We start from the raw sequence: 18,369 nt of genomic DNA on the forward strand, positions 1-18,369 counted from the left end.
TCAGTGTGTGTGCTATGCCTGGTGCTAGTTGCTCCTCTCTGTTCAGGCTCTTATTTAGGAACATTAAGTATGGTAGATATATCTTTCTTTTGTGAGTCATTTACCTAAATTATATCTACATGTCTAAGGTACTCAGACCCATGTGTATTGTTGGTGAGAAGCAGCAGCTATGACTTGGTGGACATAGCCCTGGATTTGGAGTTGGAAGCCTGTTCAAATCCTGATTTTGTTTCATGCTTGCTTAGTGATCCCTGAAGTTACTTTGCTTCTGAATCTGTTTCCTCTTCTGTAAAATGGGGGTGATGATAATAATGTCGCAGCAGTTTTGTGGGTAGGGGAAGGTAAAGAAAGTAACATTTGTATAATCACTTAGTGAATCGGAAAGTGCTGTTTCAAATGTTACGTAGCTGTGCTTATTTTATTTATTTATTTTTGCTGTGCTTATTTTAAATTGCTGAAATGAAAGTCAAATTTTATTTTATTTTTTTAATTTTTATTTTTGCACAGATAGAGTGGGAGGGAGAGAGAGGAAGAGAGAGAGAGAGAGAAACATCGACGTGAAAGGGACACATCTAGTGGCTGCCACCCGCACGACCAACCAGGGCCGGGGACAAACTGCAACCAAGGTACATGCCCTTAGCGGGAACTGAACCCGGGTCTCTCCAGACCACAGGCTGATGCTCTATCTGCTGAGCCAAACCGGCCAGGGCGAAATGAAAGTCAAATTTTAAACTCCTGCTGTGTTACTTCTTATAGTTTGACTTTTATTCAATAACAGAGAAAAAGTCTCTGTGCTTTTATGCCTTCTTACCCCTTCTGTCTTCACATTAAATAACCAGTACTTAATACGGTTTTCTTTTTGTCAACTGGTAGTAACCTAGCTCCCTTGGGAAATTTGGGATGGCCATGTCAGCTGTCCTGCTATCAAGTGACATATCAAATGCTCTCCTCTCTTCTTATTTACATAAGCCTGGGGATTTCATGTTCCAGAAACCTCTTGGAAAAATCTCTCAAGTGAACACATATGGTCTTTTCTGCTTACCTTTTGAATAGGTTTCACTCTTAGAAACCAACTCTTAATTTGGTGCTAGAAACTAAGATTTTATTTTTAAAGGAAAGACCTGATTTTTATGTATAAATAAAATTAATAGTATAAAAAGTGGGAGAAAACATAACAATTTATGATTTAGGTAATTTACTTATTTTCTTAAATGTGGTCTAGAGGCAGACAAACTCTTTTAAATCGTTAAGGAACAGACATTCTATAGAACATTGCACTCAGTAACACACACTTTGTTCTCAGGTGCATGTGGAACAGTCCCTAGGATAGGTACACGTTATGCCATAAAACATGACTCAATACATTTAGAAGGATGGGGATTATACACAGTATGTTTTCTGACCACTGTAGAATGAAATTAGATATCAGTAACAGAGAGAAATTTGGGAAACTCACAGATATGTGGAAATCAAACAACACACTAAGTCACTAGTAGGTAAAGAGGAAATCACAAGGAAAATTAGAAAATATTCTGAGGTGATTGAAAAACAACAACAACTAACATGCCATGGTGGTAAAGGTAGCACAACAGTGTGAATGTACTTAATGACAACTAACTGTATACTTAAAAGTGGTTAAAATAGTAAATCTTATGTATGTTTACCACAATTAAAAGAAAACTGCCACTTATTCAGTGTTCAACAATAAATGTTTATTGAGCACCTACCTACTATGCTTCATGCAGGAAAAAAAGCAACATACATAACTTAGGGGAATTAGTAAAAGTGCTCAGGGAAATTTATAGGAGTAAACACCTATATTAGGAAAGAAGAAAGATCTTAAATCAATAACCATCTTAAGAAACTAGTAAGAGAATAACAAATTAAACCCAAAGAGTAAGCAGGAAGAAGAAAAAATAAAAACTAGATTAGAAGTAAACAACATAGAAAAAGTAGCAAAAATCAATAAACTAAAAATGGAAAAGATCAACACTTGACAAGACTGACCAAGAAAAACAGGAACAGGACTCAAAGTAATAAAATCAGAAATGAAAGAGGGTTATAAGGGAATACTAGGAGTAGTTATGACAACAAATTAGATAACCTAGATGGAGTGTATGCATTCCTAGGCAGACACTACTGAGAATGACTCAAGGAAAAAAATAGAAAACCTGAGTAGACAAATAACAAGTAATGAGACTGGATTAACAAATACACCCCACAAAGAAAAGCCCAGGCTCAGATAACTTCACTGTTGTTGATTCTACCAAACCTACCAATGCAAGTTCTTTACAATTTCTTTCAAGATAAAGAGAAGGAGGAAGTGCTTCCCACTTCATCCTTTGAGGATGTCCTTAGTCTGTTTCCAAAATTGTACAAAGACATCATAAATAAACTACAGACCAGTATCCTTTATGAATATAGATGCAAAAAATTCTCAACAAAACACAAGCAAACTGAATCCAGCATCGTATCAGGATTATACACTGATCAAGTAGGATTTGTCCCAGGAATGCAAGCATGGTTTAATATCTGAAAATTCATGTAGTACACCATATTAATAGAATAAAGAAAAAAAACCATATTATCTTCTAAATAGCTGTAGGAGAAGCATTTGATAAAATTCAATACCATTTTATGATAAAACACTCAACAAACTAGGAATAGAAGGAAACTTTCTCAATGTGAAAAAGGACATCTGTGAAAACCCACAACTCATGTCATACTTAGTGATAAAAGAAGGAATGTATTCTTCCCAAGATCAGGAACAAGACAAAGATGTTCTTTTATATCACTTCTATTAATATTATTCTGGAGGTTCTAACTAGGGCATTTAGGCAAGAAAAAGAAAAGGCATCCAAATTGGAAAAGAAGAAGTAAGACAATCTATTTGCAGATGACATGATCTTATATAGAGTATATCCTAAGGAATCCCACTGTAAAACTATTAGAATGAGTTAAGCATGGTCGGAGGTTATAAGATCAATGTACAAACATCAATTGTATTCTTAGACACTTGCAATGAAAATGAAACTAAGAAAACAGTTCTATTTATAATAGCATCAAAAAGAATGAATAATGAAGTAAAATTAAAAAGTGTAAAATTGTAAGGCATCATTGAAGGAAATTAAAGATCTGAGTAAATGGAAAGACATCCTATGTTGATGGATTGGATGACCTAATATTGTTAAGACAACAGTACTTCCTGAATTGATCTATACACACTTAACACACTCTTTATTAAAATTCCAGCTGCCTGTTTTGCATAAATTGACAAATTGATCTTAAGAGTCATATGGAAATAAATGGGATCTTGGAGTAATCAAAACAGTCATGAGAAAGAACAAAGTTGGAGGACTTCCATAACTTACCACAAAGTTACAGTAATCAAGACAGTCTGGTACTGGCATATGGATAGACATATGGATCAGTGGAATAGAACAGAAGTCCAGAAATCCTTACATTTATAAGTCAGTTGATTATCAACAAGAGTGCAAAGACAATTCAGTGGGGAAAGAAGAGTCTTTTCAATAGTGGTGCTGGGACAAGTGGATAGCCACATGCAAAAGAATGAATTTTGAAATCCCTAACACAGGGATGTCCTGCGGCATCGTCCTTCCCTCTTTCTTACCTTATACTTCCTTGTCTCCTTTATATTTACTGGGCAGAGGGAGGGGTGAGGGTATGGACAGAAGAGATTCCTTCTGTATTGGGGTAATGGGGAGGTTACAGTTACTACGGTCTGTTCCCCTTCCCGTGTCTCGAGTGGGGTGGAGTGGGGGGTGGGTAGAATTAACAAAAAGAGAAACTGAGGGAGAAAAATGAATGTGGATACTTCACACACACACATGCATATATAGATACATAAATCAACTCAGAATTAATTATAGACCTAAATGTAAGGTCTATAATTGTGGGGAGGTGTTATAAGAATTTATTTGAGCCAAATTGACAACATGCTGGGGAGCAAGATCTCAGATGCTCCCTAAACCTAAGTGTAAGATCTGAAACTATAAAACTCTTAGAAGAAAACTTAAGTGTAAATCTTCATGACCTTGAATTAGGCAATAATTTGTTTATTTTTCTTACTGTGATAAAATAAGCAATGATTTCTTAGGTATAACATCTAAAATACAAACTAAAAAAGAAAAAAATAAATTGAACTTTATCAAAATGTCATCATCAAGAAAATGAAAGCATACTCCACAGAAGGAGAGAAAATATTTGCAAATCATACACCTGATAAAAGACTTTATTGTATTCAGAATATGTAAAAGCTTTCAATCAACAATAAAACACAACCCAATTACAAAAGAAGAAAAGGATTTCATTAGACATTTCTCCAAAGATGTCCAAATGGCCAAAAAGTATACAAAGTGAAGCCCAAGCCCTGGCCGGTTTGGCTCAGCGGTTGGAGCGTTGGCCTGCGGACCAGAGAGTCCTGGGTTCAGTTCCCGCTATGGGCATGTGCCTCGGTTGCGGTTTGTACCCATCCCCAGTTGGGGTTGTGTGGGTGGCGGCCACTCCATGTGTCTCTCACATCGATGTTTCTCTCTTTCTTCCTCCCTTTCTCCCTCCCACTTTATCTGAAGATAAATGCAAAAAAATGTCCTCCGGTGAGGATAAAAAAAAATGAAGCCCAACATTCTTAGTTATTAGGTAATGCAAATCAAAACCACATGAGATGCCACTTCATACCCATTAGGATGGCTCTAGTAAAAAGGATGGGCAGTAAGTATTGCTGAAAATGAAAATTGGAACCCTCATATATTGTTTGTGGGAATGTAAAATGGTACAGCCACTTTTAGAAAACAGTTTGGCAGTTTTTCAGGAAGTTAAATATGTAGTTACCATATCCCATATTCTAGTTAACATTCCTATTTGTATATCAAAAAAAAAAAAAGAAAACATACTCATGTAAAACTTGTTTAGGTGTGTTCATAGCAGCATTAGTTATAATAGTAAAAAACTGAAAACAGTGCAAATACCGATCAACAGATAAATGTATGAACAGAAAGTGGTGGAATATTGTTCAGCCATAAAAAGGAATGAAGTCCTGATACATGCTATTAACATGGATAAACCTTGAAAATAGTATGCTAAGTGAAAGGAACCAGACATATTTTGTGATTCTTTAAGAAATGTCCAAATAGGCAAATCCAGTCGGTCAGAAAATAGATAAGTGGTTTTCATAGGCATAGAGGAGGGGGTTGGGGGAGTGACTGATAAAGGATATGGAGTTTCATTTTGAGGTGATACAAATGTTCTGGAATTAAATGGTTGCATAACATAGTAAATATAATAAAGGCTGAATCATGTAAACTTCAAAAGGGTGAATTATATCTCTGTTACTGGCAAATCATGTAAGGCAAATCAGATTTAGTGATCTGTTTTTTATTAGCCTGTGAACAAATGAAAAAATGCTGTTTGGCTAGGACTTGAAACCTATAAATAAAGCTTTTTGAAAAATATAATAAAAGTAAAGTATTGCTAGATTCAGTGGAAATTTTAGTCTCTTTTCTGTAGAAGAGGCAAAGGTGTTGGTCCTGTCAGTGACGAGGCTTCTCGCCCTAATAAGCTGGTTCTCTGCTGAGGTCTCTTGTCTTCATGTAAGACCTGTCCATGGAAAGCTGTAATTTATAATATAATAAAAACATTATTGTCTCCTATCTGGGGTAACTGCCTTGACAATACACAATTTGATATGCTGATAACGACATCGGTCTTGTGTATGTTAAATCTTTTGCCTTGGGAGAAGAAAGGTTACCAGTGAATAAAAAAATGTCTTTGTTTTCAGGGAGTTTGGTCTTACAGTTTGCAAGTGAATAAAATTGATGTTATTAAACAACTGCTTTTTGCCTGACTGGTGTAGCTCAGTGGTTGAGCATTGACCCATGCACCAGTTCGATTCCCTGTCAGGGCACATGCCCAGTTCTGGGCCCGATCCCCAGTGGGGTGGCCAGTTGATGTTCTCTCTCATTGATGTTTCTATCTCTCTTCCTTCTCACTTCCTCTCTCTAAAATCAATAAAGGGGGGGAAAAAAACCTGTTTTATTTTAAGACTTAAAATCTTTATTTCTCTTCTTTTTAGAAAATATGAAAAGTAGAAATTAAGAAGTAGGAATCTCCCTTAAACCTATTACTCAGCTATATGTTAATATTTTACATACTCTGTTTTTACCTGTAATTTTTTCACATGTAGTCTATATCATAGTATACATATAATTTAATATAATTTCACATTCTAGTTTTAGTTAACAGTTTTATTACAGGTATTTAAAATATTTTAAAAATAAATTTAAGCTTTACCATTCTTTTGAGTAAGTGAAAATGTTTTTATTTTTTTATTTTAATGGAAAATTTTAAGCACGTACAAAAATAGAGTAGTACCACAAACCCTTATGTACCCATTGCTGAGCTTCAGCGGTTCTTGCTTGTCCATCTTGTTTCACCTCTGAGGAAGTTTTGAGGAGTAGAAAAAAAAATAGAAACAGTTCTTATCCATTATTATAAACCTGCTGTAGGAGAAGAAAAAAAACTATATTCTACTTTTATAGTTCAGGTTTAGATAAAAAAAAAATCTAAAAATATCTGAAAGATTAAAAAAATTACTTCATTAAAATATTAGTGAAGGCAAGTATTAATCATTGTAATTTTCTCGCATCTGTGTAGTATTTTTTCCTTTTTTTTTTTCATCCTCACCCGAGGACATTTTCTTGCATTTATCTTCAGACAGAGTGGGAGGGAGAGAGAGAGAGAAACATCTTCGTGAGAGAGACATATCGACTGGCTGCCACCTGCACGACCCCAACCGGGGCAGGGAAGAAGTGCAGCTGAGGTGCGTGCCCGTAGCGGGCACCGAGCCCGGGACTCTGGGCCGACGCTCCAACTTGGCGGTTCTCAACCTGTGGATCGCAACCCCTTTGGGGGTCAAACGACCCTTTCACAGGGGTAGCCTAAGACCATCAGAAAACACAGATTTTTGTTGGTGATTCATAACAGTAGCAAAATTACAGTTATGAAGTAGCAACAAAAATAATTTTATGGTTGGGGGTCACCACAACATGAGGAATGTATTAAAGGGTCGAAGCGTTAGGAAGGTTGAGAACCACTGCTCTGACTGCTGAGCCAAACCGGCCAGGGCATTTCCCCCTATTTTATAATTGTATATGTACACTAATGTGGAGATAGTTTTTTTTTTTTTTAAATCCTCACCCGAGGACATTTTTTGTTTTTTGTTCAGATAGAGTGGGAGGGAGAGAGAAGAAGAAAAGAGAGAGAGAAACATCGACGTGAAAGGGTCACATCGAGTGGCTGCCACCTGCATGACCCAACCAGGGCTGGGGACAAACTGCAACCGAGGTACATGCCCTTAACGAGAACCGAACCCGGGTCTCTCTGGACCGCAGGCCGATGCTCTAACCGCTGAGCCAAACTGGGAGATCGTTTTTTAAAAAAAAACACATTTATTTTTTACCAGCTTGTCGGTTTTTTTTTTTTTAATTTAAATTATTTTAAAATTACAGTTGACATGCAATATTATATTAGTTTTAGGTGTACAACATAGTGGTTAGACATTTATGTACAGCTTATGAAGTGCTCACCCTGATCAGCCTAGTACCCATCTGACACCATACATGTTATTACAATATTATTGACTTCCCTATTCTGTACTTTATACCCTTGTGACTGTTTTTTAAAAAAGCATTTTAAAATATGTTTTTATTGATTTTTTTTTTTTAGAGAGGGAGGAAGGGAGGGAGAGAAACATTAATATGAGAGAGAAACATCGATTTGCTGCCTCCTGCACGCCCCATACTGGGGATGGAACCTGCAACCCAGGCATGTGCCCTGACTAGGAATGGAACCCGGGACCTCTCTGTCTGTGGTATGGTGCTCAACAGCCACACCGGCTAGGTCCTGTGACTATTTTTAAAACTGGCAATTTGTATTTCTTCATCCCTTCACCTTTTTATCAACTTACAGTTTTTCACAACATATTTTATGGAAGTGACTAATCCACTATTGATATCTTCATAGGCATTTAAGACTTTCTTCTTGTTTTCAAGTTATACATTATGTTTATAATACTGAAAGGCAGTTTTTCCTCTATTATGAAATGGTAGTACCTGATTTTTTAAGAATACTTTTTTATTTGTAATTATAAAAATAATATTCATTATAGAAAGAAATTAGAAAATACAGAAAAGCACAATGAAAAATCTATAATCTTATCACCAGAAATTAATCAATGCTAATGATTTTTTTTTTTTTTTCTATTTATGTTACCTGCCTTTTATTGTAATATGGTGAACCTTTTTCTTTTATCTTTTTTTGGGGGGGGCATTTATTGTTTTTTGTCATGACTTCACTATAGTTAATTATTGTTCACACTGGGGTGAGTGATGGGGGAAGTAATATTAACTTTGACTTTTTTCCCCTACTGCAGAATATTCTTGTGATTACTTGAATAATTCCATAATTCCAGATTTAATGATCTTTCCAAGGTAAATAATTATATTCCCAAAGTCTCTTGATTCTTCAGTTCAAAATTGACCGCACCGCTGTTGACTTTTAGTATTGGATATTGGGAATTGGGTCTTACCTCTGTTCACATTTCTGCTCTGTGCCTGACTGGTTATTTCCAGACTTACCCAGGGATAAGAACTCTTTTTAGTGTCCAGCACCATAGAGCTCTACATAAGTGGAATTCCTAGTATCTGTTAAGTGAGAAAAGTTACCAAACTAAAAATAAGAATTTAGAAATACTTTTTACATTTAAAATGTCATAACTGCATATACATACATTTAAAAATATGGATATAAATACTTAGTTCATGGATAATGCTAGGAGTGTGTGTGGAATAATTCTCAGGCATCCTTTTAATAACTTCCCGTTCACCCCAGCGGTGGGAGTTCTGAGATATTTGGCCTGGAGATACAAATTTGGGTGTCATCACTTTATAGGCAGTTTTTAAATTGATGGAAATGAATGCTGATCATCTTGCAGGGAGCAAAGTGAGAAGACAAGAGACACTGTACTGAGCCCATCCACAGAGCTCTGGAAGGGAGTGGAGGTGGTTAAAGAAACTTGAGTTGGTGCAGCCAGAAATGTTGCAGGAAGGTGTGATCATTTGTTTTTTGAGAAATGGCCAAGGTTTCAGAAGGAAGGAGTGGTCAGCTTTAGAGTGCTGCTGAGAAGTGGAGTTAGTGAGGTACAGAAAAGTCTTCCTTGGATTTGGCAGCTTGGGAATCACTGGTGATTCTGACAAGAACAGCTCCAGTGGGGCAGTGGGGTGAACAGGAAGTGCATCATTTCAGTGAGTTGGTGTAGACAGCTGTTTAAAGAAGCTTCACTGTTTGTTAATGGTGTCATTGATGAAAGGCATCTGGGCTCAGGAGAGGGCCTTCTAAAGGTGGGTGATGTAGAAGAATTTATAAACTGCTGGGAATGAGCCAGTGGAGAAGGAGAGCTTGCTGATGCTGATGCCGAGAGCAGATGATTGAAAAGTCAAAGGTGTGAGGAAGAGAAAACGAGAGTGCTTTCCTGGTATCTCAGGACGGAGAAAGATGCTGGTAGTTTATACCAGTTTGGTAGTCAAAGATCCAAGTTGTCTGCTGTTGCCTAGTTTACAACCAAATAGGAGCTTAGACTATCGGGAGAGAGCTACAGGTGGGATAGATGGGTTCTTGAGAAGATGGGAAGGTCATTTTGAAGGGCAAGCAAACTTACTAGAGAACCTGAATTGGAATGCTGGGTGGTGTTGAAGGCCTTTTTGAAGTTTGAGATGTGTTTGTGTGTTCTACCCATGGTCGACTGTTTTCTGCAGGCATGAGAAAGCAGCTGATTGTATTGAGTTCATCCCGGGTTTGGGTTCGATAGGCAAATAATATGGAGAGAGAAAGTTGAGGGTAGTTTCAAGCTATTAACACCTCTGTGGAATTTAATCCAGACTAAAAGGAAAGTGAAATTGGGAAGGAGTTTATGGAATTTAAATAGGGGCCATGTGCTTGAACAAAAGAGCTAGAAGGATGGGCAGTTGTGGTTGGAAAGTGGGAACTGAGAGACAAGGAGAAGTTGCTGATGCCTGAGAGTAACAACTGAAAGGTTGATGTTGAAGTCTCTAAGGAAAATCAGAGGAGATAGGGAGGTTGGTGGCTGAGTACTTTCCTGGCAAAAGCCAGATGCCCCATCCTTGACATTCCCAGCTGCATTCCCTCAGGCAGCTTTTTATATTCCTTTCTCTGCCATCTACAAAGCACCTCTGCTACACTCTGGTTTAGGGCTTGTCCCACTACTATTTGCAACTGTTTGCATATTTGTCTTCCTTTTCCCCATGCAATCACCTCCTTGAGGGTCTGGACTGTCTTACATTCTATGACTTTCAGTAGTAGCATGGTGTGTACATGACTTCTCACATCATAGGCACAGGGTAAATGTTTGTTCACTGAGTGAATGCATGAGCTTGGAAATGCTGGTGCTGAGGGAGGAAGAAGGAGAGGGAAAGAACTGAACTAACAGGTAGAGTAAGAACAGAGACTTACTGCTGGCAGGGCAAGGCAGTGTCTTAAAAATGTCAGACCATCTTATAATTATAACACTATAATGCAGCCCCGGCTGGTTTGGCTCAGTGGTTGGAGTGTCGGCCTGTGGACCAGAGAGTCCTGGGTTCAGTTCCCGCTAGGGGCACATACCAAAGGAAAATAAAAAAAAGAAAAGAAAGTCACTATAATGCAAAAAATCTTATTGATAGAAACACATCACTTTTGACATAGTATGAATAAATTCTAACTTCTGTCGTCCAAAGCTGGCTTTTAAAGTATTATGCCTGCTTTTTCCATATTTTCCAGGGAGATTTTTGATGTAGTTATTGATTAAATGGTGCTATTAATTTAAATTATACTTTGTGATACAGTAGGCCCTCGTTTATCGCGGTTAATCAGTTCCAGACTCTACTGTGATAAATGAATTTCTGCAAAGTAGGATTCTTTATTTATACACAGTCATCCCTCGCCACTTTGTGCTTCAACTTTTGCAGCTTCACTCCATTGCGCTTTTTTCAAATACTGTCCAGATAGTGAAGCCACAAAAGTCGTGAGGGACGACTCTATACTGTATAGACAGAAGTCCCTGCCCCGGTTCCTTATTAGTCTGTCCTTATGCAGATGAGGACTCCAAATCCTCACAGTTTTATTGGTCCAAGAGACATTGTCCTGATTGGTCAGAAGAGCTGCTCTGGTTGGTTGGAGCTGTGAAGCTCCAATTGGATGGAGAAGCCTCAGCCCTGTTGTTTGAAACTGGATTCCAGGAACTCCTTTGTAAGGGCTAGCTCAGATGGCAGGAACACAGTGCAGGCGGGCAGTTCAGGGCAGGCTTCTCCCTGAAGAGTAGTTTGTGTGAGGGGCCCCTGTGTAGAAATGGCTGCTAGGCTCTGTTTGTTTATTTTTAATTAGCCACCAGGACCTCTTTTTAGCAGATGTCTTCTTTCTTAGGATCCACATTAAAAAAAAATATATTTTTATTGATTAATTTTTTAAGAGAGGAAGGTAGAGGGAGAGAGAGAGAGAGAAACATCATTGAGAGCGAAACATTGATTGGCTGCCTCCTGCATGCCCTGCACTGTGGATGGAGCCTGCAGCTCAGGCATGTGCCCTGACTGGGAATCAAACCAGCGACCTCTCAGTGTATGGGACGACGCTCAACCACGGAGCTATACCAGCCGGGCAGTTCACATTTTTTAAATCCTCTACTTCATGTGCCTCACATGCTACAGCTATTTAATGTTTTTATTTTCAGTTATTAAGTGCCCATGCTTTGGACTTACAATGAGGTGGTAGTGTAGTGATGTAGAATAGTGGAAAGAATACAAACCTTGGGTGCAGGTAGATCTGGTTTTTAATTACTGTCTGACAGTTACTAGCTTTGAAACCCTGGGAAGTTTTTTTAAAAACCAAGCCTTTCTAAGGTTTATTTCCTTATCTTCAAAGTAGGAGTGCTAATACCTACGTATCTCACAGGTATTTCATGGTTACTGCCCTACCACACTACTTCCCTCATTCACAAGTTACCATCTCCCTCTTTTGCTTTTGCCCCTCCCTCCCCCATTAAGTGCTGTAACTAATGGGTGCACATTCTATCCACGTTTTAAGACAAAGCTCAAACTCAGTCTTGTTTATATAGTTTTGACTTGGTCATTCCAGGCCTTCTTGATCCATCCCGTCTCTAACATGACCACACAGTACTTACACCCCTTGTTTGGCAGGTGCAGCATTCTTCCTGTGGAATCTACTAGTTGTGCACCCTGTTGTGTTGAATTCTTATATTGACAAGCTTTTTTTGAGTGTGTGTATCTTGTTCTCGCCAAGTAAGTTGGAAGCACTTTCATGCTAAATCATAGAATATAGTTATTTCTTTTGTATCTTTTTCAGTGAGATGTGATATATGATGAGTGACTTGCCTCAACCAGTAGGATGTGGCAGAAGTGATTTGCAAGTTCTAGACCCTAAGTCTTGACAGTCCTAGCAGCTTCCTACTTTGCCGTTTTGGAATGCTCCAGCCACTCTACAGTGAACTGACGCTGTATTCTGCATGGTTAGAGGTCATGTGTGGCAGGATGTCCAGCCAACAGCCAGTACCAATGCCTTAGACATGTGAACAATGCCGCTGGAAAGTTTTTAGCTCCTGTCAAGTTGGCAGATGACAACAGCTGAATAAATGATGCTAGACAAGATTAGCAGAATCTCCCATCTGAGCCCAGCCAATCCACTGACTTATGAGAAATACTAATTTGTTTTAAGCCACCAAGTAAAAACGGCCCTACTTTTCATTTAACTTATGGAAAAGTCTACAGTAGACTAAGAAGTCTACTTTTTAACTTCTACCTGTTAGCCTGCAGAGCTTGTGCTTGTGTCTAGTGTCCTCATTCTCCCCTGTTAATACTGTATAGTTTTATATCTGAGTGCCACAGAGTAGTTATGATGAGTAAGGGGATAGAGCTAGGAGCTCTTATTTAAAAATGCCTTCTCTATCAAAACTGTCTTATTTATTCTTGTTGAAGCCGGTACTTTTAATTTTATCTATCTATGTATCTATCTATCTATCCAATGTTTTTATTTGCTTTTTTTTTTTTAATCCTGACCCGAGGACATTTTTCCATTTTTTGTTCAGATAGAGTGGGAGGGAGAAAGAGAGAGAGAGAGAAACATCAGTGTGAAAGGGACACATCAAGTGGTTGTCACCCACACGACCCAACCAGGGCCAGGGACAAACTGCAACCGAGGTACATGCCCTTAGCGGGAACCGAACCCAGGTCTCTCTGGATCGCAGGCCGACACTCTAACTGCTGAGTCAAACCAGCCAGGGCTTTATTTGTTTTTTAGAGAGAGGGCATGGGAGAGAGAGATAGAAGCATTAGTGAGAGACAAATATTGATTGGCTGCCTCCTGCCCACTCCCTGCTGGGGATTGAGCCTGTAACCTGAGCATATGCCCTGATGGGGAATCAAACCAATGACCTCTCAGTACATAGGTCGACGTTCAACCACTGAGCTACACTGGCCGGGCACTTTTTAACTTCTACCTGTTAGCTTGCAGCAGAGTTGGGCTATAGCTTTGGTTGTCAACCAAAAAAAGGTTTAGGCTGTAATAAAGAATAAAAAGCATTTATTTGAGCAAAAGGATTACAGTCAGAGAGATGCAGATTCTGGTAGCAACCCAAACTGCACTCTGGAGAGAACAAAGAAGGTCAGGTTTTATAGAGAGAAAACCTACAAAATAGAATTCTTTCATGCAAAGAAAGGATTGCTGGCTTGGTTAACAGGGGTTGGTTAGTTCCAGGGTGCAAACAAGGGAGGTGAAAACTACAAGGAAAGAAGTCCATGTATGTGTAAGTAGCAGTCGTTCTAGGTTGATCATAGTTTCAGATGTTTATGGTTTGTCCTTGAGCTGAGTTTAGCAACTGGTTTTAGCAACTCTCTCCCTTCCTCTCTCTCTAAAAAGCAAATAAAAACATTGGAAAAATAAATAAATAAAATAAAAAGTACTGGTTTCAACAAGAATAAATAAGATAGTTAATATAATGAAAATGGCAATAAAGTTGAGAATTCTGCAGCTCTGAAAACTGAGGCACAAAGTGTGCATAGGCCTCATGTTTTTTATAGCCTTCCAGCTCTTAAGTGACTCAGCGAAGGTTATTCCGTTGTATAGAATGGGGCAAAAATACGTTTACCATTGTTGGTATGGAAAATGATTAATAAATAATAATGCAAGAATAAACTCTTGTGTTCTCACAAGTGTAAACCTATGTTTGCTTCACTATGTATATTCTTCATTATTATGGTAAAGGTTGCTTGGTTAATTTCTATTTTCTAGGTGCCCTAAAGAAGAATGACTATAGGACTGTTGTATTGACCTTTTGTTACTTTGCCCCTATACAGAGGAAACAGTTGATATCCTTGGAACCTAACTACTTAGTTGGGGAACTGCGCTTTTGGGCAATGGAAAGGCCTGTCACAGTTGGGGTTGAATTTGAGAGAGCTGGAGCATTTTTCAGAAATGCCTGAAACATGTCTTTTCCCAGATGAATGAATCAGTAATATTTGGTGTGACTCCATAGCTTTCACAGTGAGATTTTTCAAAAGGAGAAAATTTAGCCTGATAAATTGATAAGAGAAAAGGTGCTTGGTTATTCCAACCTTCTCTACCTTTTTTTCTGTATCATTTTTACATTTCTCTTATTTTGTGAAATTTGTGGAAAGTTAATCTTTTTATTTTTAAAATCCTCACCCGAGGACATTTTTCCATTTATCTTCAGATAGAGTGGGAGAGAGGGAGAGGGAGAGAGACAGAGACATTCATTGAGTGGTTGCCTCCTGCACGACTCCAACCAGGACTGGGGACCAAACTGCAACCCAGGTACGTACCCCTGACTAGAATCAAACTCATGACTCTTTGGTCCGCAGGGTGATGCTCCAACTGCTGAGCCAAACCAGCCAGAGCAAAAGTTAATCTTTAAAGAAAAAATTAGAAATAGTGTTAAGTGCTGAGTAAGTTCTAATGTCAGCACTGCTGTAAGGCAGTGCTGTGTGTGACACCACTCTCTCGAACGGTGCCTACTGGACTGACCACAGGGGTTGTCAGCAGGTGCTGTGCTAGTCCGGAAGCTCACTGCGGCCCGGGCTGTGTCCTGTTCATGCTGTGTCCCAAGGCCTTCCAGTAATGCCTTACGCACAACACACCTCATTTTTATTTAGCTCAGCCATAGGTAACTGTGAGTATACGTTCCAGGTGTACTCCAGACCTGTTTCCTTTTTGCACTCTTCCCTGGTAGAGAACCTGGGCAGGTGTGGGTGGAGGGAAGAGATTTTTACCTCCTTCTCCTCAGTCAGCCTACAGCCCTCCTCCACTCCTTTCCAAGCCCTCCAAATCCTCTCCTGTTTATTTCCTGTTTTCTGAATTACCTAAAATAGAAAGTCTTTGTGTGATTTCATTGCTACATGAAGTTGTGCCTATATTTTTATCGATTTGTTTCTGATTCTCTTTTTATAATTTAATTGTAAATGCTTAGAAAATTGTTCCTGGGGTGGGGAGGTTCAGAGAGGAGAACACGTAATTATTTGCTTACGTAGCTAAAAATATCTCTAATAGAACACACAGGAAACAGGACATTATTTGCTCTTTGGCAGGGAAACTGAGTGGCTGGGGCAGGAGTGGGAAGGAGGTCAGTCTTGAACTCTTGTACCCTGTGAATTTGGTACTGTGTGACTGATATTTCCTGAATATCTGTAGAGATGGAGAAAATGCTCGAAAGTATGGGGAAAAGGTGCAAATAATTCACTGTAGTAAGAATAAGAGCGGAAAGAGAGGACCCAGTCTGCCTAATGCGTAGGGGCTTCCAGTATCTTCATTCTGTGTGTTTGTATGTGGGAATTTGGGAACAACTTCTGAGTGTGCTGAGCCTTTAATGCTTATTTGTTAGAAATCTAATAGAGGAAAGAAAAAAGAAATCTAACCGAGGGCTTTTATATAATACCTATTTTACAAATCATTCTATAGAGACCAGAATGAACGGGATCATTTTTCTTCCTGGAATGGAGGTTGGCTCTCTTGCCTGTTGTTTCCCAGGTAAACATGAAGTCTGACCTCCTTTCTCTGAGTCAGAACAGAACTAGGGCAGACTTGTTATAACAAGGGTTTGAAGGTGGGGAAAGGATACTCATTGGGCATGCGGCCTGAGAATATTACTTACCTTTACCATGTTTCTTCATCTATAAAATAGGGATGACACACACCTCAGGTAGATTCTTAAAAATGGTGTTATCATTATTAGTTAGTGCCTGTTGATTTTAGTCCCCTTGAAGCAGTAAAGGATATGAGATTCTTTCCATTGAGAATGACAGACAGATGTTTAGGGGAGGAAGGAGTGTTTCAGCTATCTGTTGGTATGTAACGAACACCAGAAACTTAGTGGCTTAAAGCAACAATGAAATATTTTTTATAATTCTGTGGTTTGGCTAGGTAGTTTTTCTGCTTATCTCCTTAGACTTATTTGCATAGCTGCAGCTAGATGATAACCAGAATGGCTGAAGAGTCCCAAATGGCCTCACTGAGGTCTGAGAGTTGCTGCTAGAAGTCAGGTGGAGAACATGGCCTCTCATGTTTCAGGAAGCTAGAGCAGCTTCCTTACAGCATGGCAGTCTCCGGGCAGCATTCTAAGAGGGCACGCTCCAGTGTTTGCTACCAAATCCCTGCTTGCTTTGCAGTTGCTGATTTCTAGCTGGCCAAAGCAAGTCACAGGGTCTATTCTAGAGTCTCTGTGGGAGGTGACTTAGACTCCATCGTGGTAGGGGAGAAGTAACAAAGATGTGTGACCATTTCACAAGCCCGACCTTGTTTGACCTGCTTTTTGGGCTAATATTGGGCATAGAAGGAAAAGGTTCCGTTGGTTTTTTCTTTTTCCTGTGTCACTGATACTTTCTTTAGTCCAACATATGAGCTATAAAAGAACTGGAGATATTTTGTTTGAACTAAAAATTGGAAAGAAGGGTAATAGCTGCTTTTTTTTTTTAGATGAAAACACTCTTAATATTTCTTATTTTAATTCAGCAAAATACCATTAACATCCATTCCCCTTTCAACATAGAACAATAAGAGCTCAAAAGAAAAAATCATTAATGTGTATCTCAAAATGCATAAAGCCTTTGAATAGCTGCTTTTATATGTTTAAAGACCCTTCCTAGGAGGTAGGGACTAGTTCCAGAATGTGGAAATGACTGGAAAGCAGATGCCTCCTCCCTTGAAGGGAGGATTTTCGTGTGAGGTAGTGAGTTTTGAGTTCCCTTCTGCCCCCAGCCCCCTGCATTGTTTTGTTTTTGTGTTTTTTTTTAATCTTCACCGAGGACATTTTTTCATTTTTTGTTCAGATAGAGTGGGAGGGGGAGAGAGGAAGAGAGAAAGAGAGAAACATCAATGTGAAAGGGACACATCGAGTGGCCGCCACCCACACCACCCAACCAGGGCTGGGGACAAACTGCAACCGAGGTACATGCCCTTAGTGAGAACCGAACCCGGGTCTCTCTGGACCACAGGCTGACGCTCTGTTGAGCCAAACCGGCCAGGGCAGCATTGTTAGAAGCAGTAGAGCAGAAGATGGGTAAGCACGCACCAGGGGCTTTGAGGGAGCATTTTCCTTCTTGAATGACTTGACTTACGTGATTCCAATTGGTATAAAAAAATCTGTGATTCTAGAACTCGGAAAGACCATTTATGCTTTTTGTATTGAGAGTAGAGACAGGGAAGGGTGATGTTAGGTCAAGAATCACTGTGCTCAGAGTGGAAGTGTTGCCATGCACAGAACTTGGTTTACACGTTCAGCTTTCTCTGCGAGGACCCCTGGGAGTTGGGATGCATGGTTGCTGTGCAGAACATTTCTCTTTAGCAGTATCAGGAGGTGCTGCATCTTGAAGGTAGGTTTTTTGTGGGTCTTCTTAGGTTAGAATGAAAGGAATTGACATGAGACATAAGTGTGTGCAACTGCTCCAGCAGCTGTAGGTTAAAGGTCAGTTTGTTCACTTAGTGAAAAGGATTTTGGTACTTTTCCTGTATCATGTGTTTTGCCCTACCCCAGACATGAGTTTGAGATCTCTTGCTTTTATAACAATACCAGGCCCAAATGGTGTGATTGAGTGTCAGTGGAGAGCACGGTGTCAATAACTGATCAGAATATGAGCTGGTTTCCTTTTTTTTCCTTCATTACTTTCTTTGTTGGTGGGAGGATGTGGAAAAGGCTGCTGCTCACCCTGTAAGGCTGCTAAGCAAAAAGTTTGATGTAGGTACTGCCTTTGACTTTGGTTAACGTTACCAGGCTGGCCA

The 18,369-nt window shown here is 39.2% G+C and overlaps 1 protein-coding gene across 14 annotated transcripts in view; it reads left to right on the forward strand.

The window, feature by feature from the left end:
* Positions 1 to 18,369, forward strand: part of CLASP1 (cytoplasmic linker associated protein 1) — a 279,036-nt gene that overhangs the window by 18,996 nt on the left and 241,671 nt on the right. For 12 of the 14 annotated variants that reach the window (XM_036253619.1, XM_036253620.1, XM_036253621.1 and 9 more), the window contains exon 1: positions 8,450 to 8,507. The exons of the other annotated variants lie outside the window; for them this stretch is intronic. The gene's annotated coding sequence lies outside the window, so the exon portion shown is untranslated. Of the gene's footprint in view, positions 1 to 8,449; positions 8,508 to 18,369 lie in introns of those variants that run through there. 14 annotated transcript variants of the gene reach the window in all.

This window comes from Molossus molossus, unplaced genomic scaffold (assembly GCF_014108415.1).
Source record: "Molossus molossus isolate mMolMol1 unplaced genomic scaffold, mMolMol1.p scaffold_m16_p_11, whole genome shotgun sequence".
NCBI lineage: Eukaryota > Metazoa > Chordata > Mammalia > Chiroptera > Molossidae > Molossus > Molossus molossus.